This window comes from Eurosta solidaginis, chromosome 4 (assembly GCF_040869045.1).
Source record: "Eurosta solidaginis isolate ZX-2024a chromosome 4, ASM4086904v1, whole genome shotgun sequence".
NCBI lineage: Eukaryota > Metazoa > Arthropoda > Insecta > Diptera > Tephritidae > Eurosta > Eurosta solidaginis.
Window position 1 is genome coordinate 228,700,731 of NC_090322.1, and position 20,155 is coordinate 228,720,885.

The 20,155-nt window shown below is 39.3% G+C and overlaps 1 protein-coding gene across 13 annotated transcripts in view; it reads left to right on the plus strand.

The window, feature by feature from the left end:
- Neto (Neuropilin and tolloid-like) overlaps positions 1 to 20,155 on the plus strand; it is a 218,338-nt gene that overhangs the window by 83,592 nt on the left and 114,591 nt on the right. The window lies entirely within an intron of this gene.

Genomic DNA, 20,155 nt, shown 5'->3' on the forward strand with positions numbered 1-20,155 from the left:
GTGCACGTGTATAGCTCTCATATGCGCGTGTATTTGTGAGCGACACTTTCAAAGTTATAATTGCATACTTTTGGGAGCATCTCAGATAAGATATCTGCATGTGGGTGTGCGTTGCTTCTCCGCTGCGTGTACGTACATATGTGTAGACATAATGATTGAATTACATACAAGTCACTGCTTAGCGCTGGCTTAGAGATGACAGTACCCCTTAGTGTTGCTAATATTCGTAACAGTATCTTCGGCTAATACAATTGTACAATTTAATAAGTTGTTCGATTAATGCAGATACGGATAATTGTGGGCTTATCAATTTAAGTAAAAAATTACTTTTATGATAAACTATTTGTACTAGAGGCCTTTATCCAAGAAACAAAAACCGAAGAGGATTCCAAGTATCGTCTGACACCTTTCTATTGCAGACAATTGTGTCAGCGTTATTTTGACCCAATTAGTTCTCTGTACATTTCATCAGAGCTGCAGCAGGACTATATAGAAAAACGCTTGATCAACTGACCCAACTGCCGGGAATTGCGCACAATGGAATAGTCCAGGGTTATTGACATGCACAACATGCGCATAGACTTGAGTTGTTCATGTCAAAACCTTGAACAAAATATAAGACAATCAAAGGCTACTTTTCTCGGAAAAAAGTTTACAAAAGTAAATCAATGCTGTTAAAAAAAACTCTGTGCAAATAAAGAGATAAATTTTTATACTTCATTCCCTCAATCATCAAATAGTTTAAATATGCAAGAATTCATTAGAAGAAAACTTAAGGAAATAAAATGCGAACTCGTAAAATATCAAGCAAAATAAAGTGTACATTTTCTTTTCGGAACAGTCCTTAATTTGGTACCAAATCATATAATTAGCATACATTGTTACGTAAATTTGAAAATAGCGCTATATTATATTTCAGTTGTGCTACTTGAAAATATCAAAACAAACTTAATGCTATAAATAAAACAGAAATGATGTTAAAAATTTTACTCCAGTGAATTCAATTATAGCTTTGCATAATTTAAGGCGAAGTTTTGTAAATTAATTACCATTTAAAATAGGGCTTAGTAGCCTAAAAAGGTTATTATGTTCAACATACATTTTGTTTACTTTTATTTATGACTTAAGGCCAACAGCCTGAAAGTACTGACTAAAAACATTTTATTTGCTGCGTCGACACTTGTACCGTTTGCCCCTAAAAATATGCCTTGTATTTTATGTTGCCTACCAAAGGGAAAACCTTTCGATGCTGCTTTAAATCATTTTTAATGCATTTAAACACATTTTTATTAGCAATAATTTTTTTTGCAAATTTTAATATATGTATGTGTTAAAATAATGTTTACAATTTTTAGCAATTAACATATAAATTGAATAAATCGTATCGTGTTTTGTCGGCAAAATTTCAAATTTGTGGTTAAATTGATATTAAATAGAATTTAATTACTCTTAATACGCAATAATTTTATTACAATTTAATTTCTATATGTAATAATATATTTTTAACGATGGCAAAACTTTTTTAAAGCGATTTCAAATTTTGTACAAAATAATTAATTGGCGGTTATGTAATGATTTATTTTATTTTTTTACACCATTTTTATACTCAGTTGAGCAGAGCTCACAGAGTATAATAACTTTGCTTGTAAAACGGTTGGTTGTACAGGTATAAAGGAATCGAGATAGATATAGACTTCCATATATCAAAATCATCAGTATAGAAAAAAATTTGATTGAGTCATGTCCGTCCGTCCGTCCGCCGTTAACACGATAACTTGAGTAAATTTTGAGGTATCTTGATGAAATTTGGTACGTAGGTTCCTGGGCCCTTATCTCAGATCGCTATTTAAAATGAACGAAATCGGACTATAACCACGCCCACTTTTTCGAAATCGAAAATTTCGAAAAAAAACAAAAAGTGCGATAATTCATTACCAAAGACGGACAAAGCTATAAAACTAGGTAGGTGAGCTGAACTTATGACGCAGAATAGAAAATTAGTAAAATTTTGAACAATGGGCGTGGCACCGCCCACTTTTAAAAGAAGGTAATTTAAAAGTTTTGCAAGCTGTTATTTGGCAGTCGTTGCAGATATCATGATGAAATTTGGCAGGAACCTTACTCCTATTACTGTATGTATGCTTAATAAAAATTAGCAAAATCGGAAAACGACCACGCCTACTTTTACAAAAAAAAAATGTTTAAGCCAAATTTTAACAAAAAATTTTATATTTTTACAGTATATAAGTGAATTATGTCATTAAATGTAGATATGGTGCAACATAATGCAAAAATAAAAGAAAATTTCAAAATGGGCGTGGTTCCGCCCTTTTTCATTTAATTTGTCTAGAATACTTACTTAATGTCATAAGTCGAACAAAAATTTACCAATCCTTGTGAAATTTGGTAGGGGCTTAGATTCTAGGACGATAACTGTTTTCTGTGAAAAAGAGCGGAATCGGTTAAAGCCACGCCCAGTTTTGATACACAGTCGACCGTCTGTCCTTCCGCTCGGCCGTTAACATGATAACTTGCGCAGAAATCGATATATCTTCACTAAACTTAGTTCACGTACTTATCTGAGCTCACTTTGTATTCGTATAAAAAATGGCCGAAATCCGACTATGACCATGCCCACTTTTTCGATTTCGAAAATTACGAAAAGTGCCATATTTCTATACCAAATACGAAAAAAGGGATGAAACATGGTAATTGGATTGGTTTATTGACACAAAATATAACTTTACAAAAAAACTTTGCAAAATGGGTGTGACACCTACCATATTAAGTAGAAGAATGAAAAAGTTCTGCAGCGCGAAATCAAAAGCCCTTGGAGTCATGGCAGGAATACTGTTCGTGATATTACATATATAAATAAATTAGCGGTACCCGAAAAATTATGTTCTGGGTCACCCTGGTCCACATTTTGGTCGATATCTCGAAAACGCCTTCACATATACAACTACCACCACTCCCTTTTAAAACCCCCATTAATACCATTAATTTGATACCAATATCGTACAAACAAATTCTAGAGTCACCCCAGGGCCACCTTTATGCCGATATCTCGAAAAGGCGTCCACCCATAGAACTAAGGCCCACTCCCTTTTAAAATACTCATTAACACCTTTCATTTGATACTCATATCGTACAAACAAATTCTAGAGTCACCCCTGGTCCACCTTTATGGCGATATCCCTAAATGGCGTCCACCTATAGAAATATGGCCCACTCCCTCTTAAAATACTCTTTAATATCTTCCATTTGATACACATGTCATACAAACATATTCCAGGGTTACCCTAGGTTCATTTTCCAACATGGTGATTTTCCCTTATTTTGTCTCCATAGCTGTCAGCTGAGTATGTAATATTCGGTTGCACCCGAACTTAGCCTTCCTTACGTATTAGTAATTATATTTAAGTACATAGCAATCAAACAAGATTGGCGAGGACAAAAAAAGTCGAAGCTAGTATTTCTTTAATCACAGATGTAAACAACCATAGATGGTGCAATAATATAAGTGATGTCAACAACATAACCACAATTTTTCAGCAGCTCCGATTGCCAGTATTTACGTGTGTTACGAAAGTAAAAAATTTGGATTACTTCCTTCTTCATACAAATTTTTCAAAGAAATTAGTTTTCTGCAAAGTTTTTCATATATTCTGTTAGGCATACAAAGTTGCGTTAATCTCTTTGTCTGAAAAATGCTGATAGCGGCTTTTATAGTTATTAGAATTCTAAACGTATAGTAAAATCTACTCCGATAGTAGTAGAAATCAAAAGCAATTACATATGTATGATAGACTAAATATACATGCGGTACTTGTCAGAATAAGGAAAAACGTCAACGAGACGGGAACACCTAAATATTCATTTCATCATGTAAAAAACAAAGTTTTTGAAGTGTTCAGAACTCACGCCCACCCATGACCATGACACACGCCGACAAAATTTGAAAGTAACTCAGACCTAGAAATATGCTTATACTTTTCGAAAGTTCTTCGGTTTGCTTAATCTGAATATTGTATCATATGTTTTATTTTGGTTCTTGTTTTCGAGATATTTTGACCTAAAGGCACTAAAATCATGATTTTCGGCTGCATTCATTCTTCATATATCGTTTAAAAGCACAGCAATTCTTCTTGCAAACAGCTTTTCGTTTTTCCTGTTGTCTTTTTTTGATATATTGAAAACTTTTTTTTTTTGTACTTTACATCTTTAATTGCTAAAAATAAAGCGAATATTTGTAGCATACTTTCAGGCAGACTCTCTCTTATAAGCTTTTTGGAGTTGTGTAGCAAATGGAGTATTCGCAAAACTTGCTTTTAACTTAAACGTTTTGTTTTATTAGCTTAAGATAAAAATTTAAATTTGCCAGAAAATTTGGTTTGAAGAAAATATCGCAAACCTAATACAGTTAAGAGAACAATATCTCAAATAGCAAGGAAGTCTTCCAAAACTAACACTACATTTTCATAGCCTCCGAAGAGATTTTAGGCCAGCTTATATTCAAATTTGCCGTCGTGCTCCTCTTAATTTTTCCTACGAATTGGCGGGACGGGACCTATATGTTTTATGCTGACTCCACATATTCATTGAGAAACTTTTAAATGGCATGGCATGTTTGCGTAATCACTGCCGATGGCGATATTTCCTAACTTTTCGACTTCTGTTTTGAACAGCTTTTCCGGCGTATGTCGTTTCACGGCGCTTTGTAATTTTTTAATTGGCATGTAGCCTTTCACGCTCCCTCATAATGGGGTAGTGCAATGTGCATTTGGAGAAGTGTTTTTCAATAACTTAAGTACGCTCTGTCGGCCGCCATGGTGTGATGGTAACGTGCTCCGCCTGCCATACCGTATGCCCTGGGTTCACACCCCGGCAAAGCAACTTCAAATTTTAGAAATAAGGTTTTCAATTAGAAGAAAATTCTTCTAAGCGGGGTCGCCCCTCGGCAGTGTTTCGCAAGCGCTTCTAGTGTACTTCTGCCATGAAAAGCTCTCAGTGAAAACTCATCTGCCTTGCAGATGCCGTTCGGAGTCGGCATAAAACATGTAGGTCCCGTCCGGCCAATTTGTAGGGAAAATCAAGAGGAGCACGACGCAAATTGGAAGAGAAGCTCGGCCTTGGATCTCTTCGGAGGTTACCGCGCCTTAGATTTATTTATTTTTTTAAGTACGCTCTGTACGTCAGTTGGAATTTTCCCGCATTTGCTGTGCACAGGCTGACTACAGGCCTCCTTCTTTTTACAGTCTACACGACATCAGCCGCATCATTTGTTGGTTCATAAGCGCATATAAATGTTACATTGGAAAACCTTCCACGAGATAGCCGTCAATTGCAACACTTGGCATATTGTTGGTGCCGCAAATCACTCTTGTCTTTCTACCTCATCCCATCCATTACGGTGATTTCAGCCTCTGCTTAAAAGATGATATCGCCCAGGTGGGCATCGACTACGTTGCTATCTGTAGCAAGCTTTCGAAGTTGTTCTTAAAGATCAATCAATCTAAGTAATGAAACAATGTTAACACCGATATAATTTCGACATCAATGAAGCCACCACTGTGTTTTCGGGTTTGATCTCTTGTCATCCTAATTGATATATTTGTTTGCCCATTTTGATGCAAATAATTTGTAAATCGCATGTATCACTATACAAAACATATACTTAATTAAATACAAGTGGATTTATCATTACATATACATATGTACAGACATAATTATGCTTAACAGAAGCACAGTCAAAAAGCAAATGGCATAAAGTACTACAGAAAATTACTTAACTGGAGACTGATACTCCTACAATTGAAATGTATGCACTTATTATAATTTCAAATATCCCTTGAGTTGGTAAAGTTTACGAAGAATTGCACTTGATGGAATTGATTTCTATGAAATTAGCAGCCACCACCAATTGAATCATTTAATTTCATTTACGCGTTGTTACAAATGCTGTATATGCAGTTTTGCATATTAACCGATGAAGCCTTTATGAATAATTTTGCATAAGTTTACCGACTTGCTTTCCATCAAGCTTCCACAACGAACCACATAATTGCCAATTAATGATTGATGTGGGAAATGTTTGCCTTATTCTCCATTCATTAATAATTTGCTTAAACATATTGTGGCTATTAGAAACTGAGGGGACTGACGAAAATTCGTTTTGTTATTTAAACAAAAACTTAAACTAATCATAGCTTTTCTTAAGATTTTGAGTTTTCAGCGGTAGAGGGGAAAAAGGGGTGAGTAACAGGTTAAGCTCGATGTGTACGTTACGAAAACAAGTGGTCAGTTAGGTCAACTAAGTAAAGCTCGTCCAAGGGTGGTGGTTAAGCCATAATGGGGGTAAGTTTACGAGAAACAAATAAGGTAGGGCATTACTAGAAGACCTCTGTCGGGTTCTTATCAGTAAAAACCGATACCTGCAAGTTTTTATCTTATTATTGTCAAGTTATCGGTTATAACTTTTCGATAAAAAATCTATTATTTTCCGATAAAAAATTCGATAACCCTTTGATTGCAAATTTATAACTTGTCGGTTAAAAATCGATAACTCTTTGTTAAAAATCCGCAACTTTTATGTCACATATCGACAACTCTTTGATAAATAGTCGATAGCTAAACGATATAAATCGATTACTGTCCGATGAAATTCTTTACCTATTTGATAACAAGTTCAGAACTTTTCGATTAGTTTTTGTTAATACATATACCGATAACTTTACAATATCAAATTAAGAAATTTTCGATATCTTATCAACAGGTTTTCGTTACAAACTGATAACAAACCGAAAACACGCTGTCCAGTTTCTGTTCCGGCTTCGATAAGGGTTTCGTTTCTTTTATTTTATTTTTCCCCTGTACAGCATTGCGCCTAAAAACATATTGCAAAATTAAAACCGGTAAAACTAAAACTGTAATTCTGACTACATAGCTTATTGTTTTGGACTCAAATTTACCATAAAGGGGTACATAATATCACTTATGGTGAACTCCATATCAGTTTCTCAAAATTGAAAATGGTGCTTCGAATATGGCGGCCATTTGTGTTTTGATTCTCTGGAGTCTCGGTATTCCGAGCTGTGAGGTTGTTGATTTCGAATCCAATACCAGTTCCTTGAAATTCAAAATGGAATATAATATATGGTCAATTAAAAAGAAAACCAATCGAGCAATTCATAAGTGTTCGAGCAAAAATTTTACAACAAATTATACGAAATGAACAAATTGAAAAAATTAACATGAGTCAAATCTCAAGACCTACTCATGCTCGTTGAAGCTATTGTAGCATTAGAGCTTAAGCCAGAAGACATTTGTTCATTAATTTATTCTTGATTTCTTTCCAGGAATAAATAGTTTATAATGCATATCGAATTTCTCTATATGAGTTCATCATTTTACATTTGTATGCCATGATTTGGAAACCTTATTATATTGTAACGAATTTGCTGCAAATCCTCTTATTTGCAATCCTCTTCTAAGTTCGAATCACTAAACTGTTGAATAAATAACTCCAATATTGAATAATGGAAAAATGGCCTTTATTAAAGTACTTCACAATAACACTTATACTTTGCTACTCGCTGTCTTAATAACCAAACTGATTGATAACTCAAATGAAACTCTACTATTGGCCGCCAGATCGCGTGCTTAATCAAACTGATTGATAGCTCAACTCAAACTGAATTACTTCTTACTCGCTTGCCGCACTTTTATAGTTTACGCTGCATACATCTAGGCTCTTCTATTTCCAGAAATTACTAGTTAGTTTCGGCTACAAAATCGCGAGCCACAACTACGTGCACAAATTATTGCCCTCTCTTGTAATCGTCCCGATCAGACAAATCTCTCGATCTAAACGCTGCTAATCTCTCCAAATGAACCACTTTCATTTTGGTTCGTGGTTTGGTAGTGGTTTGTATGCGGTACACTACATCGTTGATCCGTTTTACAGCTTTGTATGGGCCTTCCCAGTTACACTGCAATTTCGGGGACAAACCTTTTTTTCGTTGTGGGTTGCATAGCAGCACCAAATCTCCTTCCTGAAACCCTTCCGAATTAATTGCTTTATCGTACCTCGCTTTCATCTTGTCACTCACAATCTTTGCTCGTTGCCTTACCAGATCGTGTATCTCTCTCAGCTCTTCTTCTAAGACATCAGTGGATTTCTTGACATTCCTCTCCGCATCGGCATCTATCCCATACTTCAAATCAGCTGGCAGTCGAAGGTCATTGCCAAAAATTACCTTTGCGGGAGTTTGGCCCGTTGTATCATGTACTGCCGATCGGTAGGCCATCAAGAATAATGATATGTGTGTATCCCAGTCCTTATGGTACTTGTCTACTACTTTCCTTAAATGCTCCTCCAATGTTCTATTGCAACGTTCCACTATACCATCGGACTGAGGATACAATGCACTTGTCCGTGTTTTTCGAATGCCCAACTTCTTGCACATTTCTTGGAACACAGCTAATTCAAAATTCCTGCCTTGGTCAGAATGTAACTCCATTGGTACACCATACCTTGCAACCCATTCGTTTTTAACCACTTCTGCTACTGTTTCTGCTTCTTGGTTTGGGATTGGGTATACCTCTGGCCATTTACTGAAATAATCCATAACCACCAGTACGTATTTGTTTCCGCGGTTGCTAGTAGGAAATGGACCTGCGACATCCATGGCGATCCTTTCAAATGGTGCACCTGAAATATACTGCTTCATCTGGCCATGACTTCGGGTTTTGGGCCCTTTCGCTCTGTTGCATACCTCGCAATTGGCAATCCACTCGGTGACCGACTGACGGCAACCAACCCAATAGAATCTCTGCTTAATTTTCTCGAGTGTCTTGGTGATTCCAAGATGACCTCCACTTGGACCATTGTGCAGTTCGATGAGCACGTCAGGAATCCTCTTTCTGGGAACAACTATCAGTTTCTTCTTGCACTGACCATTCACACTCTCCCATACTCGATGCAAGCAACCGGATATCAATTCTAAACTGTTCCACTGTGCCCAATATGACTTCGAAATGGGACTCTTTGCTGACATCTCCTCTCTGCTTGGTCTTTCGTTTCGTTCGAGTCCTTGCATAACATGTGACAGATCTGCATCTTCTAGTTGACACTTTCTTAGTTGTTCCTTGTCCCATTCATCCGTACACGTTATAGTCATTAGCCGGACATCTATAATGTCTTCTTTATCCTCGGCCTTTGAACAGTGCTTGCATTCCAAACTACTTGGCCTTCGTGACATTGCATCGGCATTCCCATGGGTACTACCTTTTCGATGCTCAATGGAAAAGTCATAGCTTTGAAGTCGCTCGATCCACCGTGCCAATTATCCTTCCGGATTACGGAACTGCAGAAGCCATTTCAATGCTGCGTGATCTGTCCTGACACGGAATCGCTGGCCGTAGAGGTATTTGTGAAAATGTTTAATGCACTCTACCAATGCCAACAGCTCTCTCCGCGTAACACAGTAGTTCCTCTCTGGTTTTCCAATCGAACGGCTGTAATATGCAACTACCTTCTCCTGTCCATCGACCAGTTGTGATAAAACGCCTCCTATAGCATATCCACTCGCATCTGTATCTAGAATAAATGTTGCTCCTGGAATCGTATATGCTAACATTGGGGCAGTGCACAAACGCTCCTTCAATGTTTGGAAAGCCACTTCTTGCTCCTTCTTCCATTCAAAAGCTTTGTTTTTCTTGTAAGCTCATGGAGGCTATGGGCTACGCTGGAAAAATTTGGTACAAATCGGCGGTAATATGTGCACAGCCCAAGGAAACTTCTCAATTCATGTAGGTTCTGTGGTCTTGGCCAATCCTTTACAGCCTCTATTTTTTCGTTCGCAGTGCAGATGCCCTCTGTCGTTACCTTGTGACCCAAATAATTGACTTCCTTTTTGAACAGCGCACACTTTTTGGGACTTATCTTCAGACCAGCGCCAGCTATTCTCTGGAAAACTTCCTCCAAGTTCTTAAGATGTTCATCAAAGTTCTTGCCCAGGTACACCAAGCATGTTTTCCAATGTAGTCCTTTCAATACCTGATCCATGAGTCTCTCGAAAGTAGCTGGTGCATTACATAGTCCAAAGGGCATTACTGTAAATTTCCAAAGAACATCTCCGACGCTGAAGGCTGTTTTCTCTTTGTCTTCCTCCTTCACCTCCACTTACCAGTAACCGCTTTTCAAGTCCAGTGTGGAAAACCATTTCGTACCAGATAGCGAGTCCAGAGTATCGTCAATTCTTGGTAATGGGTAGCTATCCTTTTCCGTTACGTCATTCAACTTCCGGTAGTCCACGCAAAACCTCATTTTTCCATCTTTCTTCTTTACAAGTACTACCGGTGAGCTCCATGGAATATCTGATGGTTCGATGACGACGCTATCGTTCATTTCTTGTATGATTTGATTCACAACTTCCCGCTTCGCCAGTGGAACACTACGTGGAGCTTGACGGATCGACCTCGCATCTCCAGTGTCAATTTGATGTTTCACAACATTGGTGCGGCCTGGTTTAGAACCATCCTGGTCAAATATGTTCGCGTACTTTAGGAGCAGTTGTTTTGCCTTACTCTGATATGCTTCCTCTAGCCCCTGTGTTCATGCCGTGATGTCATTTGAAAGATCAGTATTACTAGCTGAAACGTGTTCCTGGAGCTGTTCACAATTAATAACTACTTCAGCCTCTTGGCATCTTCCCAAAATAGCTCCTTTATTCAGTTTGAGTGGTGACTTGAACTCATTGAGTACTCTTACCGGAATACGTCCATCTTGTTTTGTCATAGCCAGGGTTTTTCCTACAAGTATGTTCAGTGCTGATTTGTTTGCTGCTTCGACAACCCATAATTTGTTTGTCCCACAATCTCCATCAACCTTTGCCTAGATGATTGCTTCGGATTTTGGTGGTATTCGCTGACTCTCTTCCACCAGCACTCATTTACTGCTGTAGCCTCTCTCGTAGCCGAAATTAAGTGGTACATCCATGTTCTTATATCGCATCGTCTTGCTTTGCATGTCGATCTTGATGCCCTGGTCGATTAGGAAGTCCACTCCAATTATGATTTCATCAACAATCTCTGCCACTATAAAATTGTGTACTACCGTGACGTTTGCAATAGCGACTTCACATGATACTTCTCCTAGAACCGTGCTGTCTTCTCCAGTGGCTGTACGCAATCTTGCTCCATGCAATGGTCTTATCTCCTTGTTGACTAAATCCGCTCGAATGATGGAATGAGATGCACCAGTATCTACAGTCAGTAAACGTTCCTTTCCATCCAAATGTCCTCCAACAGTAAGATTGCTCGATCTTCTTCCAATCTACGAGATAGAGATTATGGGGCATTCAATTGAGGGAGCCAGCTGTCGCCCCTTGCGGCTGACTCGCTTTAGTTTAACGATTGATTTGTCTTGGAGATTTGCTCATCTCCTTCTGCTCTGCGTTTACGACCACCCACATTGTTGGAACTATTGGAATTGCTACTGCAATGACGTGCAATGTAACCTGGGTTACCGCACTTGAAACATTTCATAACTCCGGCATTTTTCTGTTGTGATCCCTTCAGAGCTTCCAAAATTGTATCTACCCACTCTGGCCTTTCTACTTCCACACGATGAGCTTTGCATGCTAGTTTACTCAATAATGACGCCGTTTCCTGGGTCAATGCATGGGATACCGTTTCAGAAAATTTTTGCTTTGGGTTCGCGTATGTGGCTCGCTTCGTTTCGACGTCCCGTATGCCATTTATAAAGCTCTGAATCTTCACTCTTTCCGTGTATTCCACGGGTGCATCCGCATTTGCAAGATGAGCCAATCTTTCAATGTCCGAAGCAAACTCCTGCAAAGTTTCGTTAGCTTTTTGGTAGCGGTTTTGCAATTCCATTTGAAATATCTGTTTCCTGTGTTCGCTTCCGAATCGCCGTTCTACAGCAGCCATCGATGCGTCATAACTGTTCCGTTCGTACTCTGGAATAGTCTGTAAGATTTCGGCAGCTGGTCCTTTCAATGCCACGAAGAGTGCGGCAACTTTATCTTCAACATTCCAGTTGTTCACTGCTGCGGTCTTCTCAAACTGTAGCTTAAAGACCTGGAAAGGAACAGAACCGTAAAAGGATGGTGTTTTTACCTTTTTATTACTCGCTGAAACTGCTGGACGATTTAGTTGTAACTGCTCCATACGACCCTTCAAATCATCGACTTCTGCCTGAAATTGAGCGATTTTTGCATCCTGCGCTTCCAGCTTTGATGTTACCCTTGCTTCCTGTGCTTCTAACTGTGAAGACATTTGTGCCACCTGCAATGATAAGCGCTCCTCTTGTTCTTCCATCTTTATGCGTGTCTCCTGCGATTCCAGTTGGGATGCCATATATGTCTTCTGTTTTTCGAGCTGTGTTTCCATCTTGGATGTTATCTGTGTCGACATTTCTGACATACGCGTTTCCTGTGCTTCAATCTTGGATGTTATATGTGTCGACATTTCTGACATATGCGTTTCTTGTGCTTCAATCTTCGATGTTATTCGTGTCTCTTGGGATTCCATCTGTGATGACATTGTCGATGTTTGAGCAGATATTGCAGCCAAAATCATGTTTAAGTCTCTGCTCGTAACTGTCTGCGATGTTTCGTTTTTCTATTCAATTTTTGTTACTTCCTCGCCATCATCTCTTCCACATCAATTCCTTCCGATTCCATTACCTCTCGTAGCCGTGCCTGAAGTTCAAGTTTAACGCCGCTTGTATTCAATCCACGGCTCTCCAACTCCATCTTTAGTTGCTGGATCTTCAATTCACTAAACTTTGCCATGTCCTTGTTGTCCTCTGGAATTTATTCAACAATTCCTCTTCTGACACCAATTGTAACGAATTTGCTGCAAATCCTCTTATTTGCAATCCTCTTCTAAGTTCGAATCACTAAACTGTTGAATAAATAACTCCAATATTGAATAATGGAAAAATGGCCTTTATTAAAGTACTTCACAATAACACTTATACTTTGCTACTCGCAGGCTTAATAACCAAACTGATTGATAACTCAAATGAAACTCTACTATTGGCCGCCAGATCGCGTGCTTAATCAAACTGATTGATAGCTCAACTCAAACTGAATTACTTCTTATTCGCTTGCGCCACTTTTATAGTTTACGCTGCATACATCTAGGCTCTTCTATTTCCAGAACTTACTAGTTAGTTTCGGCTACAAAATCGCGAGCCACAACTACGTGCACAAATTATTGCCCTCTCTTGTGACAACTCAGATAAGATATATGCATGTGTTTATGCATTGCCGCTCCGCTGCTCGTATACGTACATATGTGTAGACGCAATTACTTATTCGTTTATGTAGGTACATAATGATTGAATTATTGATGTGAATGTTTGTAGTTTACAGTCTCTCGAGTACACATAGGCGTAAAGGTAAATGCATCTGTGTGTGACATCTCTTTCGGCTGCCTTAAATATGTGTATACATTATTTGATTATGACGTAAATACTGCTTGGCATGGCCTTAGCATCGCCTTAGTGATGGTATAGCTTAGTGATGCTAATATCCGTGACAATATTATAAGTAGGATTTGCAAGGAACTGTAAACTAATAGGAATATTTCCCAATCAAACACAAATTTTAACATACAAAGAAATTTGTTTAACTTTACATTTAAAGAAAACACGAATATTGAGAGTATCGCGATTTTATTTTCAGCTCAATTCTAAACCAAAATCCCGTGCGAGTTTTTTCCCTTCTCCCATTCCTCGTATTCTAAATAAAAATTCCTTGTGAGTTTTTTCACTTTTCCCTTTCCCCTATTCTGAACAATGTTCGAAAAAGCTGAAACCGGTTATGGGAAAAAAGTAGGTATTATGAATGTGGGAGATTTCTCTGCCATTTCATAGGAGTTTTTTCACTAGTTAAATTAAAGGGAATGCATCAAAATAGTTAAAGGAAATTGGTTATTTTAAGAAAGAACACTTATTTGTACATATTTGTGCTAAAATATGTATTTACATTCTACCACAATATACTCACTGTTAATACAACAACAACAACAACAACAACCACAATATTCTTTATTTTAAGTCGAAAAATATATCATAAGCAACGGAAGAGCTCTTCGCATATTTCATGCAGCCATCCAGACATTGAGCTAGGATTTTTTAAGAAGGCTTAAATAGATTTTGGCATATGGCGAAAGGCGAACTTAACTCGACTTGGCCGCCAGAAAATTGCTTTGCAGAATGAATGCAGGCAACTCCGGCGGATTTGTGTTATCCCGCCGGTCTTCTTCTTATGCTCCTCTGTTGATGTTGCTGTGGCACCAATTCATTACTCATTTCAGTGAATACCACATGAAATGCAATAATGTGCATTGTTTATACCTTATTTCTTAATTTCAAACAAATTGGCAACAATAATTAAACTTTACAATTTTTTAAACAAAATAAGAAATGCGCAACGAAATTTCAATTGACAAAACAGCTGACTTCGAAAATTCGAAATTCCTATTCCCCAATTATTCTTCTCCCTAGGAGAAAAGAATTGGAGGAATTTTTCCGCGGGAATAAAAAAATCCGCGGGAACAAATTTCGGCGAGAATATTTATAATTGATCTGTTTATAAAAACGACGAGCGTGACCTCTAAAATCACTTCTTTTACAAACTGAAAAAACACATGTCTCTTCTTTTTTCATAAGGAACAATATTGTGGGGTAACGTTTGCGAATTTTCAAAAAAAAAAAAACAATAAATTTGAACTAATCTACTGTATATAGAAAAATAATATACCAAGAAACAAGCACTAACTCTGATGAAATATTTGAACCTGTGAAACGGATTTTGAAAACCACAGCTAACCCGCTGGTGCAACAAACCAACAAATGAACACACGCAAAAAATTAACCAAAAAGGCGAGAGTTATACCAATTTTAGAAAATATGTTTTCAAATTTTAAATGAGATTCAAAATTTACGTCTTTAGCGCACTTTCGTTGTTATCCTTTTATACAAGTGATGGTCATTATTCAAAATTAATATTTATTTAACTCATAAAAGCTGTTTACACATAGAATTTTCTCGCAGCAATGAAATTCAATTGCAAGCGCTTGTACTTTACAAAGAATACCCAAAAGAGAGATAAAGCGGGGTAATTGCATTTGATGCACGCAAGTTAGTAATGGGAGGTCAAATTGTGGCGTTTTGCAATGACTAAATGTGAAATCGCGACCATAACCGTAGCTGTTTAAAACTGTTTCAATTTATGTAATAAATAACTTTTAAAGAACGAAGAAAGAACCGAAACCGGAACATAAATTTTATCGGTTTCATACCTTGTTATCTTGTACCGTTTATTGTAGTAAATAACCTCCACCTAATCCGAACTGGCTCTGTATACGCATCGGGAGGCCCATATGCGAACTTCACGTCACACAAAGTTTGAGGGAATTTGCCTGTGCAAGCAACATGTAGGCCATCGACAAACTCAACCCACTCGTTGCCCTCTAGTTGTATTTCTTAACAACTAGTTCACCGCTAGGTTCCATAGAAGCAGTCAGGTGTGCCTCTTGCGACATAGCGTGTTATGTCAAACTTCTCCAACGATTAAAGTATTTTTCTTTCCTTTAGTTGTTGATCAATCGGCCCCACCACAGACCTACTTACAACGCGTTGTTAACGGTGCCTGGGCTTATATTGTTGAAAGCTCGTATGATTTCTAAAAAGGTCACAAGACAACTATAATTTCGAACACTAGGCTATGAAGCGCCGTTTTACGTAGATTTACCTTAAAGGTATGCATGTTGATAGCTAGTTATGGATTTCTACAAGTTTTCTGGTTTCTGACATAAATACTTAGGAGATGTGCAGTTTGTACAGCTTAATTGGAATAGACGATGTCACTCCTCTCGCTATATACGTCTTTCGAAATAAATCTAGCCTATGTCATTCTTGGAAAGTTTCCATTCGTTGTTTTAAGTTTGTAACTCGATGCATACATACGTTACGTATGATACGTACACAGTACACACATAATTAATCTGTATATGTATATTCCCATCTATATTTAGATAGATCCTATCAAATGTTCGCATCTTATTATAATCATTAACTTTTTCTGATATCCGGCAGAACATCTCATCACTTGCAAAATCCTACTTATTACTTACTTACTTACTTAATTGGCACTTAACCGTCTAAACGGTTATGGCCGTCCAACAAGGCGCGCCAGTCGCTCCTTCGCTCCGCCAACCGGCGCCAATTGGTCACACCAAGGGAGTTTAAATCGTTTTCCACCTGGTCCTTCCAACGGAGTGGGGGCCGCCCTCTACCTCTGCTTCCATAGGCGGGTTCCGATAGAAACACTTTCTTGGCCGGAGCATCATCTTTCATTCGCATAACATGGCCTAGCCAGCGCAGCCGCTGCGTTTTAATTCGCTGGACTATGTTGATGTCTGCGTATAGCTCGTACAGCTCATCATTAAATCTTCTTCGGTACTCGCCATCGCCAACGCGTAGAGGTCCATAAATCTTTCGAAGAACTTTTCTCTCGAACACTCCCAAAGCCGCTTCATCTGCTGTTGTCATGGTCCATGCTTCTGCCCCATATAGCAGGACGGGTACGATAAGTGACTTGTAGAGTATGATTTTCGTTCGCCGAGAGAGGACTTTACTTTTCAATTGCCTACCTAGTCCAAAGTAGCATTTATTGGCAAGATTGATTCTTCGCTGTATTTCAGTGCTGATGTTGTTGCTAATGTTGATGCTGGTTCCCAAATAAACGAAGTCTTTTACTATTTCGAAATTATGGCTGCCAACAGTAGCGTGGTTGCCAAGGCGCATATGCGCTGACTCTTTGCTCGATGACAGCAGGTACTTCGTTTTGTCCTCATTCACCATCAAACCCATCTTTACCGCTTCTTTTTCCAGCTTGGAGTAAGCAGAACTAACAGCGCGGGTGTTTAGGCCGATGATATCAATGTCATCAGCATATGCCAGTAATTGCACGCTTTTATAGTATATTGTTCCAGTGCGGTTAAGTTCTGCAGCTAGTATAATTTTCTCCAGCATCAAATTAAAGAAATCGCACGATAGGGGGTCACCCTGTCTGAAACCTCGTTTAGTTTCGAACGGCTCGGAGAGGTCCTTCCCAATTCTGACTGAGCTGATGGTGTTGCTCAACGTCATTTTGCACAGCCGTATAAGTTTTGCGGGGAAACCAAATTCAGACATAGCGGCATATAGGCAGCTCCTTTTCGTGCTGTCGAAGGCGGCTTTAAAGTCGACGAAGAGGTGATGTGTGTCGATTCTCTTTTCACGGGTTTTTTCCAAGATTTGGCGCATTGTGAAAATCTGGTCGATGGTAGATTTACCAGGTCTGAAGCCGCACTGATAAGGTCCAATCAGCCGGCTCACGGTGGGCTTCAATCTTTCGCACAATACACTTGAAAGGACCTTATATGCGATATTAAGAAGGCTGATTCCACGATAGTTGGTGCATTTTGCAGTATCCCCCTTCTTGTGGACTGGGCAAAGAACACTTAGATTCCAACCGTCGGGCATGCTTTCGTCCGCCCATATTTTGCTAAGAAGCTGCTGCATGCGCCTTACCAACTCCTCGCCGCCGAACTTGAATAGCTCCGCAGGCAATCCATCAGCGCCCACGGCCTTGTTGTTTTTCAATCTGGTTATTGCTATTCTAACTTCGTCATAATCGGGCGGGGGGACATATATTCCATCATCATCGATTGCGGGATCGGGTTCTTCATCTCTGCGCGGTGAATTGCTGCCTCCATTTAGGAGAGCAGAGAAGTGTTCCCTCCATAATCTAAGCACTCTCTGGACATCAGTTACAAGGTCGCCGTTTTCATTCCTACAGGAGTTTGCTCCGGTCTTAAAACCTTCCGTCTGTCGCCGTATTTTTTGGTAGAATTTTCGGGCATTATTCCTGGTGGCTAGCAGCTCAAGCTCCTCGCACTCACGCCTTTCTGCTTCTGCTTTTTTCTTCCTGAAAAGGCGTCTCGCTTCCCTTTTCAACTCACGATAGCGTTCACACACTCCTCTTGTCGCGCTCGCTTTTAACGTAGCCCTGTAGGCAGCGTCTTTTCTTTCGGTTGCAACGCGGCATTCTTCATCATACCAGTTGTTTTTTCGTGGCCGCCGGTAACCAATTTTTTCCTCGGCGGCAGTATGAAGTGCTTTGGAGATATGCTCCCACTGCTCCTGTATTCCTTCAGGATGAGTTGTGCTCTCAGAGAGCAGGTGTGAGAGTCGAGTTGCGAAATCATTGGCAGTCTGTTGTGATTGAAGCTTTTCGACGTCTAGCTTTCCTTGTGTTTTTTGTTCCTTGTTTTTAGCCGCGTTGAGGCGGGTGCGTATTTTGGCTGCAACGAGATAATGGTCCAAATCGATGTTAGGTCCTCGGATCGTGCGCACATCTAAAACACTGGAGGCATGCCGTCCGTCTATCACAACGTGATCGATCTGATTGCGAGTATTTCGATCAGGAGACAGCCATGTAGCTTGATGTATCTTTTTATGCATGAACCTTGTGCTTGATATGACCATGTTTCGAGCACCGGCAAAGTCAATCAGCCTCAGTCCGTTAGGAGAAGTTTCATTGTGTAGGCTGAACTTTCCGACTGTAGGGCCAAAAACACCTTCTTTGCCCACCCTGGCGTTAAAGTCGCCAAGCACGACTTTTATATCATGACGGGGGCAGCGCTCGTATGTGCGTTCTAATTGTTCATAAAAAGTGTCTTTCACCTCATCGTCTTTCTCCTCTGTCGGCGCATGGGCGCAGATGAATGATATATTAAAAAATTTTGCTTTTAATCGAATAGTGGCGAGACGCTCGTCCACAGGCGTGAACGCCAGCACTTGGCGACAAAGTCTCTCTCCCACCACGAACCCGACGCCGAAACTGCGCTTATTCGCATGGCCACTCCAATATATGTCACAATTTTTGATCTTCTTTCTTCCTTGCTTCGTCCAACGCATTTCTTGGATGGCGGTGATGTCAGATTTTGCTTTGACGAGGACATCAACCAGCCGGGCATCTGCACCAATCCCATTCAGGGAGCGGACGTTCCAGGTGCATGCCCTCAATTCATTGTCCTTCAAACGTTTGCCATGGTCGTCATCAATAGAGAGTGTATTTATCCGAGGCTTGTTGTTATATTTCATTGGAGTATGGTTTTACGTGGCGGGTCCCAAGCCCAGCGCACAACCCGCTCAGCGGGGGTGAAAATATTACTTGGCACGTTTATATAGCGAGCCGCTTGCTCCAAGACAGACGCCCGCTTGCAGCCGCACCTAGAGGTGTACAGACGCTGCCGATGAAATCTCCCCCGGCTAGCCCTTAAACCGATTATGTCAGAGTGGCCTAGCCAGGTTGTCGCCTTCTCACATTAGCTCACCGCTAAACGGGTGTTTAGCGGCTACCCAGAGGATACTTGGCCGCAAGCGACCGGCAGTAGTGAGCTGCTTGAACCGCATGCAAAAGAATCGCTCTGGCCATTCCCAGGTGAATGGCGGTCAGAAGCTTTCCCCACTTTCGTGGACTTCTACACACGGCCCCACCCTCCAATCCTACTTATTAGAAAATCCTACTTATTAGAAAATCAAAAAAAGCTAATTTATTTTGAAGTACTCAAATTACAAAATAAATTCAATTCAAACATAATGTGGCTCTTATAAGAGCACAAAAACACATTCATACACACAAATATAAATACGTTCATTATAACAGCTTAACGTTTAAACAATAATAAGGATAGCGCTGTTCCCTAATGGGGCTTATCGTATCATAAGGTTTAAAGAGCAAAGAGATTTATTAAGGACTCTTTATCAAGTACAGGGAGAACAATCATGAATATATATTAAATCAATTTATTTATGTCAATCAACATTTAAATGGAATGCATAAATAAGAAGCGCTTCATATAATAATAAATAAGTAAATGCGATAATTCGTCAAAACTTAAGCTCGCTTTGAATAAATTTTTATTTACAGAGCGCAAAGCGATGCTTAATAAAACCAAACAATAAATGATGATTGAATAAATGCTGTGCAATGGATAGTTACATCAAAAAAGTAATATACATACACACATACATACGCATTAGAGCGAGTCAAATTGTATGGATGGA